Below are 11,662 nucleotides of genomic sequence, written 5' to 3' on the forward strand. Positions count from 1 at the left end.
CTGGGTTGGAAAGGAAAACTAGTTCTCACTTCCAGTCTCTCCAGCAGGCAGCTGGCTTAAAGGTGAAGATGAAATCCAGGGTATGATTGTAGAACCTTTGTTAATACCCCAAGAGGATTTAAGGTGGTGCCTAGTAGGCTTTCTCAGTTAAACAAAAGCGTTTCTAAGAATATTAAAGATGTTGTTTTATAGCTGAAGTAGAGTCTTCTTGAAATGATGCATGTGGCTTTTGGAGCAAGAAGTGAGCCCAATAATACGTGTAGAAAAACCATAAAGTTTCAAAGAGTATTGTTTTGGAAAAGACGCTGTTAGTTCGGGCTGAAAAGAACTGAAATAGTTAAAAAGTAAAAAGAGGCCTCTGGGCCCCCAACTTTCTGTGGGCAGGAGGCTGGCCAATATTCACAAGGGCCTTATCTTATGGAAAAGAAAATCTTCTCAGGCAGCAGAACCAGGAGCCCAGGGCATGTAACTAGAAGCCAAGAAGAACTGGGCTCTATTCAGGTAACATCCCTGCCTCCAAAGGAGGGGTCCTGATAACAGAACCTGGCGGGATTTCAGAATTGCTTTGAATCAGTGACCGCTATGTGCCTCCTATTTCTCTCCCTTTTAATGGCTCTCCTGTGGCTGCTTCTCAGCTGTGTGGTGGGCACACGGAGGGCAGACATCTTGTCTCGTTAGTTCACGGGTCTTTGGATCAAAAGGAGCCTCACTTGAGGAGTTGTACCCCAGGAGGCTCAGCCACATCCAGGCTTGCTGCGCATTGTGAGATCATGGACTGTGAGCCTGGTGTATGATTGGATACTATTTTGGGTGTCTTGGGAAGGATGAATATACTTCACATGTGGAAGGCCATGCCTTGGTAGGGGTAGAGGGCAGACTGGTAGATGGCTACGTTAATGGCCCCCTAGTGAGTCACACCTCTTCCACATTGATTCTGGGCTCAGCTCTATGACATGCTTTCGTCCTCAGCAAATGTGACACAGGCAGAGACTTCAAAAGTGCTTGCCCATTAGGGCTTGCTTCTTGGAACCCAGTTGCCTTTTGAGGAGGCCAGGCTAGCCGTGGGGAGAGACCTGAACTGAGATGCTCCGGCTGGCGGCCTCACCCAATGGCTAGCACTGTGTGAGCCCCTCTCAGAGCATCCAGCCCCAGTGCACCTGTCAGCCCAGCCAGCTCAGTGTGGAGTACTCCATGTCTGCACCGTTCCAGCTGATCTCTAACCAGACTGCTGATTCACAAAACTGTTGTTGCCTTTCGTTACTAGTCTGAGCGGTTTGATACACAGCAAGGGATAACAAATAAAGCAGGAAAGGCATTAAGACAGGAGATGGTATGAACAAAGACATAGAGACAAAGCAAAGTGTGTGTGGGAAAATGCAGGCAGTTTGGGGTTGTCTGAGGCAGTGAATGTTGAGAGCAGACCCTGGAAAAATGGGGAAGAGCCTTCTGAGAAAGTCCTTGTCTGTTCGGGTGTGGGTGATGCGGAGTCATAGGTGGTCTACGGGAAGGGTGTGAAATGGCCAGAGAGATGCATTCTTTAGAAAGATTACTCTATAGTCAGAATAGGGGATGAACAGAGACCCTCTCCTGCCCAGGTGGGTTTTTACTCTTGTACTGTGTTCAGAGTGGGGCTAGGGAGGAGGTAGAGGGCAGCTTCTGGGGAAACAAGTTGGTATGATAGACACTGCCTTGAGGTCAGGGTCCATGTCTGTCTTGTTTACTGTTGTAGCTCTCTGGGGTCCCAGCACAAAGTTACTTCTCAATTTTATGTGTGTGTGTATGTATGTATGTATTTGTGTATTTGTGTATTTATGTATTTATTTATTTGGCATATAGTTGACATATTTTTAAAGGTTTTATTTAAATTCCAGTTAGCATACAGTGTAATACTAGTTTCAGGTGTACAGCATAGTGATCTGACAATTACATACATTATGAAACACTCACTGTGGTAAGTGTAGTTACCCTCTGTCATCATGCAAAGGCATTACAATATTGTTGACTTTATTCCTTATGCTATATTTTTCATCCCTGTGACTTATTTATTTTATAATTGGAAGTTTGTACTTCCTAATCCCCTTCACCTATTTTGCCCATTCCCTCATCCCCCTCTCCTCTGACGACTACTAGTTTGTTCTCCACCTTTAGGTCTGTTTCTGGTTTTTTGTTTGTTTTGTTTTTTAGATTCCACATATAAATGAAATTCAACAGTAGTTGTCTTTCTCAGACTGACTTATTTCACTTAGCATAATACCATCCATGTTTCATTCTTTTTTGTGGCTGAGTAATATTCCATTGTGTACATATACCCCATCTTTATCCAGTCATCTATCAATGAACACATAGGTTGCGTCCATATCCTAGCTGTTGTAAAGCTGCAATAAACATAGGAGTGCATATATCTTTTCAAGTTAGTGTTTCATTTTCTTTGGGTAAATACCCAGAAGTGGAGTTGCTGGATCATATGGTAGTTCTGTTTTTAATTTATTGAGGAACCTCCATACTGTTTCCATAGTGGCTGCCCCAATTTACATTCCTACCCACAGTGCACCAGGGTTCCCTTTCCTCCACATGCTTGCCAACGCTTGTTATTTCTTGTCTTTTTGATACTAGCTATTCTGACTGGTGTGGGGTAATCTGATAGTGGTTATGATTTGCATTTCCCTGATGATTAGTGATGTTGAAAATCTTTTTCATGAGTCTGTTGGGTGTGCTATGTCTTTTTTGGAAAAATGTCATTTCGGGGGGCGCCTGGGTAGATCAGTTGGTTGGGCGTCTGCCTTCGGCTCAGGTCATGATCCTGGGGTCCTGGGATCGAGCCCTGCATTGGGCTCCCTGCTCAGCGGAGGCCTGCTTCTCCCTCTCCTTCAGCCTTCCACTCCACCTGCTGTGCTCTTTCTCTCTCAAGTGAATAAATAAAATCTTTTTTTAAGATTTTATTTATTTATTCAACAGAGATAGAGACAGCCAGCGAGAGAGGGAACACAAGCAGGTGGAGTGGGAGAGGAAGAAGCAGGCTCATAGCAGAGGAGCCTGATGCGGGGCTCGATCCCATAACGCTGGGATCACGCCCTGAGCCGAAGGCAGACGCTTAACCGCTGTGCCACCCAGGCGCCCCAATAAATAAAATCTTTGAAAAAATGTCTATTCAGGTTCTCCGGCCATTTTTATTTATTTTTATTTATTTATTTTAAAGATTTTATTTATTTATTTGACAGAGATAGAGATAGCCAGTGAGAGAGGGAACACAAGCAGGGGGAGTGGGAGAGGAAGAAGCAGGCTCAAAGCGGAGGAGCCTGATGTGGGGCTCGACCCCATAACGCTGGGATCACGCCCTGAGCCGAAGGCAGACGCTTAACTGCCGTGCAACCCAGGTGCCCCTTTCTGGCCATTTTTAAATAATGTTGATTGTTTTTGTTTGGTTTTGGAGGTGAGTTGTATGAATTCTTTATATATTTTGGATATTAACTCCTTATCGGATATATCATTTGCAAATATCTTCCCCCATTTAGTAGGTTGCCTTTTCATTTTGTTGATGGTTTTCTTCACTGTGCAAAAGCTTTTAGGTTTGTTGTAGTCTCAATTGTTTATTTTTGCTTTTATTGCCAATGCCTGAGGAGACAGATTAAAAAAAAATTGCTAAGACTGATGTATAAGAGGTTACCGCCTATGTTTTCTTTTAGGATTTTTATGGCTTCAGGTCTTACATTTGGGTCTGTAATCCATTTTGAGTTTATTTTTGTATATGGTTTGAGAAAATGGTCCAATTTTGGTCATTTGCATGTAGCTGCCTAGTTTTCCCAACACCACTTACAGAAGATTGTCTTTTGTCCATTGTATGTTCTTGCCTCCTTTGTCAAAGATTAATTGACAATATAAGTGTGGAATTATTTTCTGGGCTCTCTATTCCATTCCATTGATTTGTGTATCTATTTTTGTGCCAGTACTGCACTGTTTTGTTTTCTATAGCTTTGTAGTAAAGTTTGAAATCTGAGATTGTGGTATGTCCCGCTTTGTTCTTTTTTCTCAATATTGTTTTGGCTATTGGGGTCTTTTGTAGTTCCATATAAATTTTTGGATTTTTCTAGTTTTGTGAGAAATACTGCTGGTATTTTAATAGGGATTGCATTGCATGTCATCCTTGTGCAGGGGCCATGCTAATCTTCTCTGTATTGTTTCCGTTTTATTATACGTGCTGCTAAAGTGAGCACCGATAGGGATTGCATTGAATCTGTAGATTGCTTTGGGTAGTATGAACATTTTAACAATATGAATTCTTTCAGTTCATGAACATGGTATATCTTTCCATTTATTTGAATCATCTTCAGTTTCTTTCATCAATATCTTACAGTTTACAGAGTATAGCTCTTTTACCTCCTTGGTTAAATTTATATCCTAGGCATGTTATTCTTTGTGATGCAATTGTAAATAGGATTGTTTTCTTAATTTCTCTTTCTGCTAGCTCATTATTGGTGTGTAGAAACACAACAGATTTTTGTATGTTAGTTTTATATACGGAAACTTCACTGAATTTGTTTATTCTAACAGATTTTGTGTGTGTGTGTGTAGTATTCAGGTTTTTCTATATATAGTATCATGTCATTTGCAAATAGTGACAGTTTTACTTCTTCCTTGTCAATTTGGATGTGTTTTATTTTTCTTGCCTGATTGCTTTGGGTAGGACTTCCAGTACTGTGTCGAATACAAGTGGCGAAAGTGGACATCCTTGTTTTGTTCTTGACCTTAGAGAAAAAGCTTTCAGCTTTTCACCATTGAGCTGTGAGTTTGTCATATTGCCTTTATTATGTTGAGGCGTGTTCCCTCTATACCCATTTTGTTGAGAGTTTTTATCATGAACGCATGTTGAATTTTTTTCAAATGCTTTTTCTGTATCTAGTGAGATGATCATATGATTCTTACCCTTCATTTTGGTTAATATGGAGTATCATGTTAATTGATTTGTGGTTATTGAACTTCCTTCCTTCCTTCCTTCCTTCCTTCTTTCCTCTTCCTTCCTTCCTTCCTTCCTTCCTTCCTTCCTTCCTAGTGTCTTTGTCTGGTTTTGGTATTAAGGTAATGCTGGGCTCATAGAATGAATTTGGAATTTCTCTTTCTTCCTGATTTAGTCTTGGAAGATTGTATGGTTCCAGGAATTTATCTGTTTCTAGTTAAGTTTCCAATTTGTTGGTGTATAACTCTTCATAGTAGCTGCTGCTTCTTCTTCTTTTTCTTCTTTTTTAAAGATTTTATTTATTTATTTGACAGAGAGAGAGGGAGCATGAGCTGTACGGAATGCAGAGCCTGACACGGGGCTGGATCTCATGACCATGAGATCATGATCTGAGCTGAAACTAAGAGTCGGCCGCTTTACCTGTTGAGCCACCCAGGTGCCCCTCATGGTAGTTTCTTATAATCCTTTGTATTTCTGTGTGTCAATTGTAATTTATCTTTCATTTCTGATTTTATTTATTTGAGTTCTCTCTTTTTGATAGTTTGAGTTCAAGGTTAATCAGTGTTGTTTACCTTTTCAAAAAACCAGCTCTTAGTTTCACTGATTTTTTGGGTCTGTATTTCATTTATTTACACTCTGATCTTTATTATTTCCTTCCTTCTACTATCCTTGGACTTTGTTTGTTGTTCCTTTTCTAGTTCTCTTTGGTATAAGTTTAGATTATTTATTTGAGGTTTTTCTTATTTCTTGAGGTAGGCCTGTATCGCTGTAAACTTCCCTCTTAGAACTGCTTTTGCTCTGTTCCAAAGATTTTGAACTATTGTGTTTCCGTTTTCATTTGTCTCCAGGTATTTTTTGACTTCCTTTTTGATTTCTTCATTGACTCATTTGTTGTTTAGTAGCATGGTGTTTAGCCTCCACATGTTTGTGTTTTTAGCATTTTGTTTCTTGTAACTGACTTCTACTTTCATACTCTGTGGTTGCAAAAGATGCTTGATATGATTTTATTCTTAAATTTACTGATGCTTGTTTTGTGGCCTACCATGTGGTCTATCCTGGAAGATGTCCCCTGTGCACTTGAATGGAATGTGTATTCTGCTCTTTTTAGTTGGAATGTTCTGTATATATTTTGTATTTATCTTGTGAAGTCCATCTGGTTTAACGTGTCATTTAAAGTCACTGTTTCCTTATTGATTTCTGTCTGGATGATCTATCCAGTGATGTAAGTGGGGTGTTAAAGTCCCCTACTATTATTGTATTATTGTCAACTTCTCCTTTTATGTCTGTTAATATTTGCTTTTGTATATTCGGTTGCTCCCATGTTGGGTGCATAAATATTTACAATTGTTATATCTTCTTGTTGGATTGATCTGCTTATCAAATGTCATGCCTTTCTTTGTCTTTTGTTACAGTTTTTGTTTTAAGATCTATTTTGTCTAATACAAGTTTTGTCACCCCAGCTTTTTTTTTTTTTTTCACTTTCATTTGCATGGAATGTCTTGTTCTCATCCCTTCACTTTCAATCTGCATGTGTCTTTAGGTCTGAAGTGAGTCTCTCGTAGGCAGCATGTAGATTAGTCTTGTTTTTTTATCCATTCAGTTACCCTAGGTCTTTTGATGGGAACATCTAGCCCATTTATATTTAAAGTAATTATTGATAGGTATATACTGGTTGCCATTTTGTTAATTGTTTTCTGGTTGTTTCTGTAGTTCTCTGTACATCTTCCCTCTCTTGCTCTCTTCCCTTCTGATTTGATGAATTTCTTCAGTGTTATGCTTGGATTTCTTTCTCTTTATTTTTTGTGTATCTATTATAGGTTTTTGGTTTGTCATTACCATGAAGTTCATATATAATATGCTATGTGTATAGCAGTCTATTTTAAGTTGATAGTCACTTAAGTTCAGACACTTTCTCAAAGCACTACAGTTTTTACTGTGTATCAATGTATATGACATCATATTTTACATCTTTTTATTTTGTGTATCCTTTAATTATTGTAGATATAATTGGTTTTACTATTTTTGTCTTTTAACCTCTGTGCTAGCTTTATAGGTGATTGATCTACTTACCTTTTCTATATGCTTGCTTTTGTCAGTGAATTTTTTTCTTTTCATAATTTTTTTTCTTTTAGTTACGACCTTCATTTTCTCCTTAAAGAAGTCCATTTAGCATTTCTTTTAAGGGTGGCTTAGTGGAATGAACTTTTTAAGTTGTTTTTTGTTTTTTGTTTTTTTTTATCTGGGAAACTCTCTCTGTCTCCTTCAATTCTGAATGATAACCTTGCCAGGTAGAATATTGGTTGTAGGTGTTTCTCCTTCCATCACTTTGAATATATCTTGCCACACTCTTCTGGCCTGCAAAGTTTCTGCTGAAAAGCCAGCCAATAACTTTATGGGGTTTCTTTTGTATGAAACTAGTTGCTTTTCTCTTGCTGCTTTTAAGATTCTTTATCTTTGGGGCTCCTGGGTGGCTCAGTCATTAAGCATCTGCCTTTGGCTCAGGTCACGATCCCAGGGTCCTGAGATTGAGCCCCGCATCGGGCCTGCTGCTCCCCTTGCTTGTGTTCCCTCTCTTGCTGTGTCTCTCTCTGTCAAATAAATACAATCTTAAAAAAAAGATTCTTTATCTTTAATTTTTGACATTTTAATTATTCAATAAATATTTTTGAATGAACATAAAAATAAATTAGAGCAATCAAATATTGTAGATGCTGCCTATGAGGCGAAAAAAGAGGGAATCCCAAGGAGAGTTTGGGAGAAAGCAGTGGTGGTTTTTCTGGAAAGAAGAAGAAAGGCACTCTCAATAGAGGGAGTCTCAGAAGCAAAGGCATGAAGGAGGGAAGTGTTTCTGGGGAATTGCATATTTTGAAGTTCTGTGTGACTCAAGCTTGGAGTGGGAGGAGGGGTAGTATCTACAATATGGTTGGGGAGGGAGAAGGAGCCAGATCACAAGAGATTGGATTTATAAGGCCAAAGATTTTATCCAGTAAGCAGTGGGGAACCATGGAAGGCTGTAAAGCAGAGGAGAAGTGTGATGAGACTTGCATTTTGGAGAGATGAGTGGAGACCACGGCAACAGTGTGGGATTGGAAGGGTGCACAGGAATGGGTGTAGAGCAGCTGGGAGCATAGAAGGTCAGTTGCTTGCTCTCCATGTTGGAGAATTCATAATACATAGGCACTTCCTGGATGTGTTTGGTGAGGGTTGCAGGAACTCCCAGGTTTCTGGTGTAGCTTCTCTGAAGGATGAGAAGAGACAAGGCAGCTTTGGGGCAAAAGATCATGAATTTAGTGTTGGCCATGTTGAGCTTGAGGTACCTGTGGGACATACTTGTAGAGAGGTCCAGGTTGGGGGCTGAGGAGCGAGGTCTGAGTGGTGGGTAGATATCTGGCAGGTGTTGGCAAATAGTCGATAATGAGCACCCAGGGAGCATTGTAGGCCTAAAAGAAAACAGAACCTAAGACAGGATCTGAAGGGACACTAATATTTAAGGAATAGAAAGCGGCAAAGGAGTGTGAGAAGGAGTACCAAAAAGCTAGGAGAGCCAGGAGAGGGGTATACCATGGAAATAGGCACGTTTCAGTGAGGGAGGGCTCAGGATGTCAAGTAAAGACTAAATTGTATCCATTAGAATTATCAACAAGGAGGTCACCCAGTGAGGATAATTCCAGAGGCAGGTTAGAGTTGAAGCCTGAGGTCATTGTTTAAAAATATAGGTTTTATTATTATTTAGGTATGGCAAGGCCAACAGATCAGGAGATGACTGCCATTAAAAAGGTAGTTTGTTATATTCACAGATCCTAAGAAAAGGGACATACAGTCCATAGGGGGCTTCACTGGAAGCACTGGACTTGGTCAGGAGGCAGGGGAGGGAGAGGGAATTTCTGTGGGAAAGACTGGGTGAGACAAGATAAGCACGTTTAGGATTGGCTAGTTTGAATAATTTCAGTGGGTTCTGGGGGCACAGGGGTGACTCTAAATGGCTGGTACCTGGCCTTGCGATGATTAGGGCGGGTGGAGAGTGGCCCAGAGTGTGAGAGCCTGACACAAGAGATGGCTGATGATATGGGCACCGTCAAATCAGATTGGTTAGCTGAATTGGATTGATAAATTAGATGGATTAAATTAGATTGGTTGGTTTGCAGTTGAAAGGTGTACTTGTAGGTGAATGGTGTATTAATCTCTAGGAATCAGTTAACGGTGGGGTAGGGAGTCACCACAGATGTGGAAGCATCAGAATACAGAACATAAAAGGCATGATTAATACAGTTATGGGCTGGGAGTGAGTGGGAAGAGATTGAAGATGTAAAGCAGAGGAACCTTGTGAGAGCGGTGTAACTGCTGGTGGCTCCCTCTTCTCTCAAGGCTGGCTGGAGGTGGAGAAGTGGGTTGTTAGTTTCTAAAGAAGAGGGCTAGAGTCTCCCCTGGAGGCCAGGACCTGGTAAGACCTTGCTCACGCCTGCCTCCTGTGCAGCGGCCGCTGGCGGAGACGCTTGAGAGCATGGGCTGTGGGGCTGCTCGGGCTTTTGGGCTCAAGTTTTGTCTTGGCTAAGTTCAGTTCTTCTCAGTCTGCATGAAGTCAGGGGAGGGCCAGAAAGGGCTGCCTGAGAGGTGAGAATAGCCCCCCTGAGTCCTGACTCAGTCTCTCCACGAAAGGGAAAACGAATTAGCAGTTTTTTGGCAGGTACATCTGTGCCTAGGGATAAACAAGACTCATCCTTGTGGAATGTGAGCAGAGTTAGCATTTTTTTTTTTTAATATTTATTGGCTTTTGGAAAAAGAAAGGGGGAGGCAGAGATCCCACAGCTGTCTGAGGCCACCTCTATCTCAACTTTCCAAAGTCAGGACCCATCTTCTTGGGCAAAGCTGCTTTGTAAGCAAGCTGCTGTCTCCTGCTTTACAGGCTCCTAATATCCCGAGCTCCATCTGAAGAGGCTGACAATTACCCAGCACTCCTTGCCAGCTGGCTTCAGCCAATAGAGCTGCGTGTAAATGCAGCATCCTGTAGCTACTCTGGGTCAGGCTACTCCGGAGTGAAGAGAAATTCAACACTTAGACGGGGAAAAGGAAAAAAAAATCTGAAACATTTTCTTTATGTTGGAGGCATTTCTGCTGCTCACTGGCAGGAAGGAAAGGAAGAGAATGTCAATGGGTGTTTTTTTTTTTTTTCTTTCAAAGTGCAGTATGTAGGAAAGCACCTATTTCAGCTTCTCTGGGTGGGAATCAGGCAGATCTCATCCATTCAGCCTTCCAGGAGCTATTGGAGGAATGGGTGGACCTGGGAGTGGGGGTGACTCCAAGCACGAAATCTTTCTCAGCCCAGATCCTGGGCATCATCCTTTCCTGCTTTCACCCCCACATCTGGTCACTCATCCAAACTTGAGTTCTACCTGCGAAGTGCTCCTGGGAGCCAGCTCTTTCTCTACATCCTGACCAACACAGCATTAGCCCTAATACTCATCTTTTCTTTCTTGGACTATTGCAGTAGCCTGCTAGCTGGTCCCCTGCCTCCAGTCTCTTACTCCCCATTGCTACCAGAGCAATTATAAAAAAAAGATTTTATTTATTCACATGATAGAGTGAGCACAAGCAGCAGGAGCTGCAGGCAGAGGTAGAGGGAGAAGTAGGCTTCCTGCTGAGCAAGGAACCCAAAGCGGGGCTTGATCTCAGGACCCCGAGATTATGACCCGAGCCGAAGGCAGACACTTTTTTTTTTTTAAGTTTTATTTATTTATTTGACAGATAGAGAGACAGCCAGCGAGAGAGGGAACACAAGCAGGGAGAGTGGCAGAAGAAGAAGCAGGCTCCCAGCAGAGGAGCCTGATGTGGGGCTTGATCCCAGGACCCTGGGATCAGGCCCTGAGCCGAAGGCAGACACTTAAAACTGACTGAGCCACCCAGGCACCCCTGCTACCAGAACAATTTTTTCCCCAAACCATGTTTTTTTTTTTTTTAATATGTAGACTTTAAACATTTTGTAACACATGCATGTGTTTTTGAATACAATGATACTAAACAACATGGAGTAAAAACTAAATCTTCACTAACTTGTGTCCTCTAGCCTTAGCAATTGTGTATCCTTCTAGAAATACCCAGGAATATAATGATATTAGCACATCTGTTATTGGTGGGGAGGTATGGAAAGCACACAGATACATTTTGTTGTGTGCCTTACATTTTTAAAAAAGATTTTTAAAAATAAATATTATTTATTTATTTCAATAAATTATGGGTGGGGGGAGAGAGAGAGGGAGAGCATGAGCTGGGGGGAAAAGCAGAGGCAGAAGCAGACTCCTTGCTGAGCAGGGAGCCTGGTGTGGGGCTCCATCCCAAGACCCGGGATCATGACCTGAGCTAAATAAAGGCAGACACTTACCCGATTGAGTCACCCAGGCGCCCGCCTTACATCTTTTTTTCTACTGAACAATGTCTCTTGTGGATCATTCTGTATCAGGGTATATAAAGTTGACTTATTTTTTTTTATGAGTCCTATGATATTCCATTTATGATCATATTACAGTATATTTAACTGGGCCCCTATTGGTGGCTGTTTAGGTGATTTACATACTGTACTATTATAAGTAATAGTCTAAATATTATTACTAAATGTTTAATTCAAATTAAATTATTCAGTGTTTTCTCTCTTTGCAGTGATGTACAGGTTTATATCATCAGTCCAGACTCTTCTCTGAGCTCTGACCCATTGATCAA

At 41.2% G+C, this 11,662-nt stretch overlaps 1 pseudogene; it reads right to left on the reverse strand.

Annotated features, from left to right (window-relative positions):
* Positions 1-4,112: 4,112 nt before the first annotated feature.
* LOC117803676 lies at positions 4,113-4,211 on the reverse strand (annotated as a pseudogene).
* Positions 4,212-11,662: the final 7,451 nt, after the last annotated feature.

The sequence above is a fragment of the Ailuropoda melanoleuca genome, chromosome 8, assembly GCF_002007445.2.
Source record: "Ailuropoda melanoleuca isolate Jingjing chromosome 8, ASM200744v2, whole genome shotgun sequence".
Taxonomy (NCBI): Eukaryota; Metazoa; Chordata; class Mammalia; order Carnivora; family Ursidae; genus Ailuropoda; species Ailuropoda melanoleuca.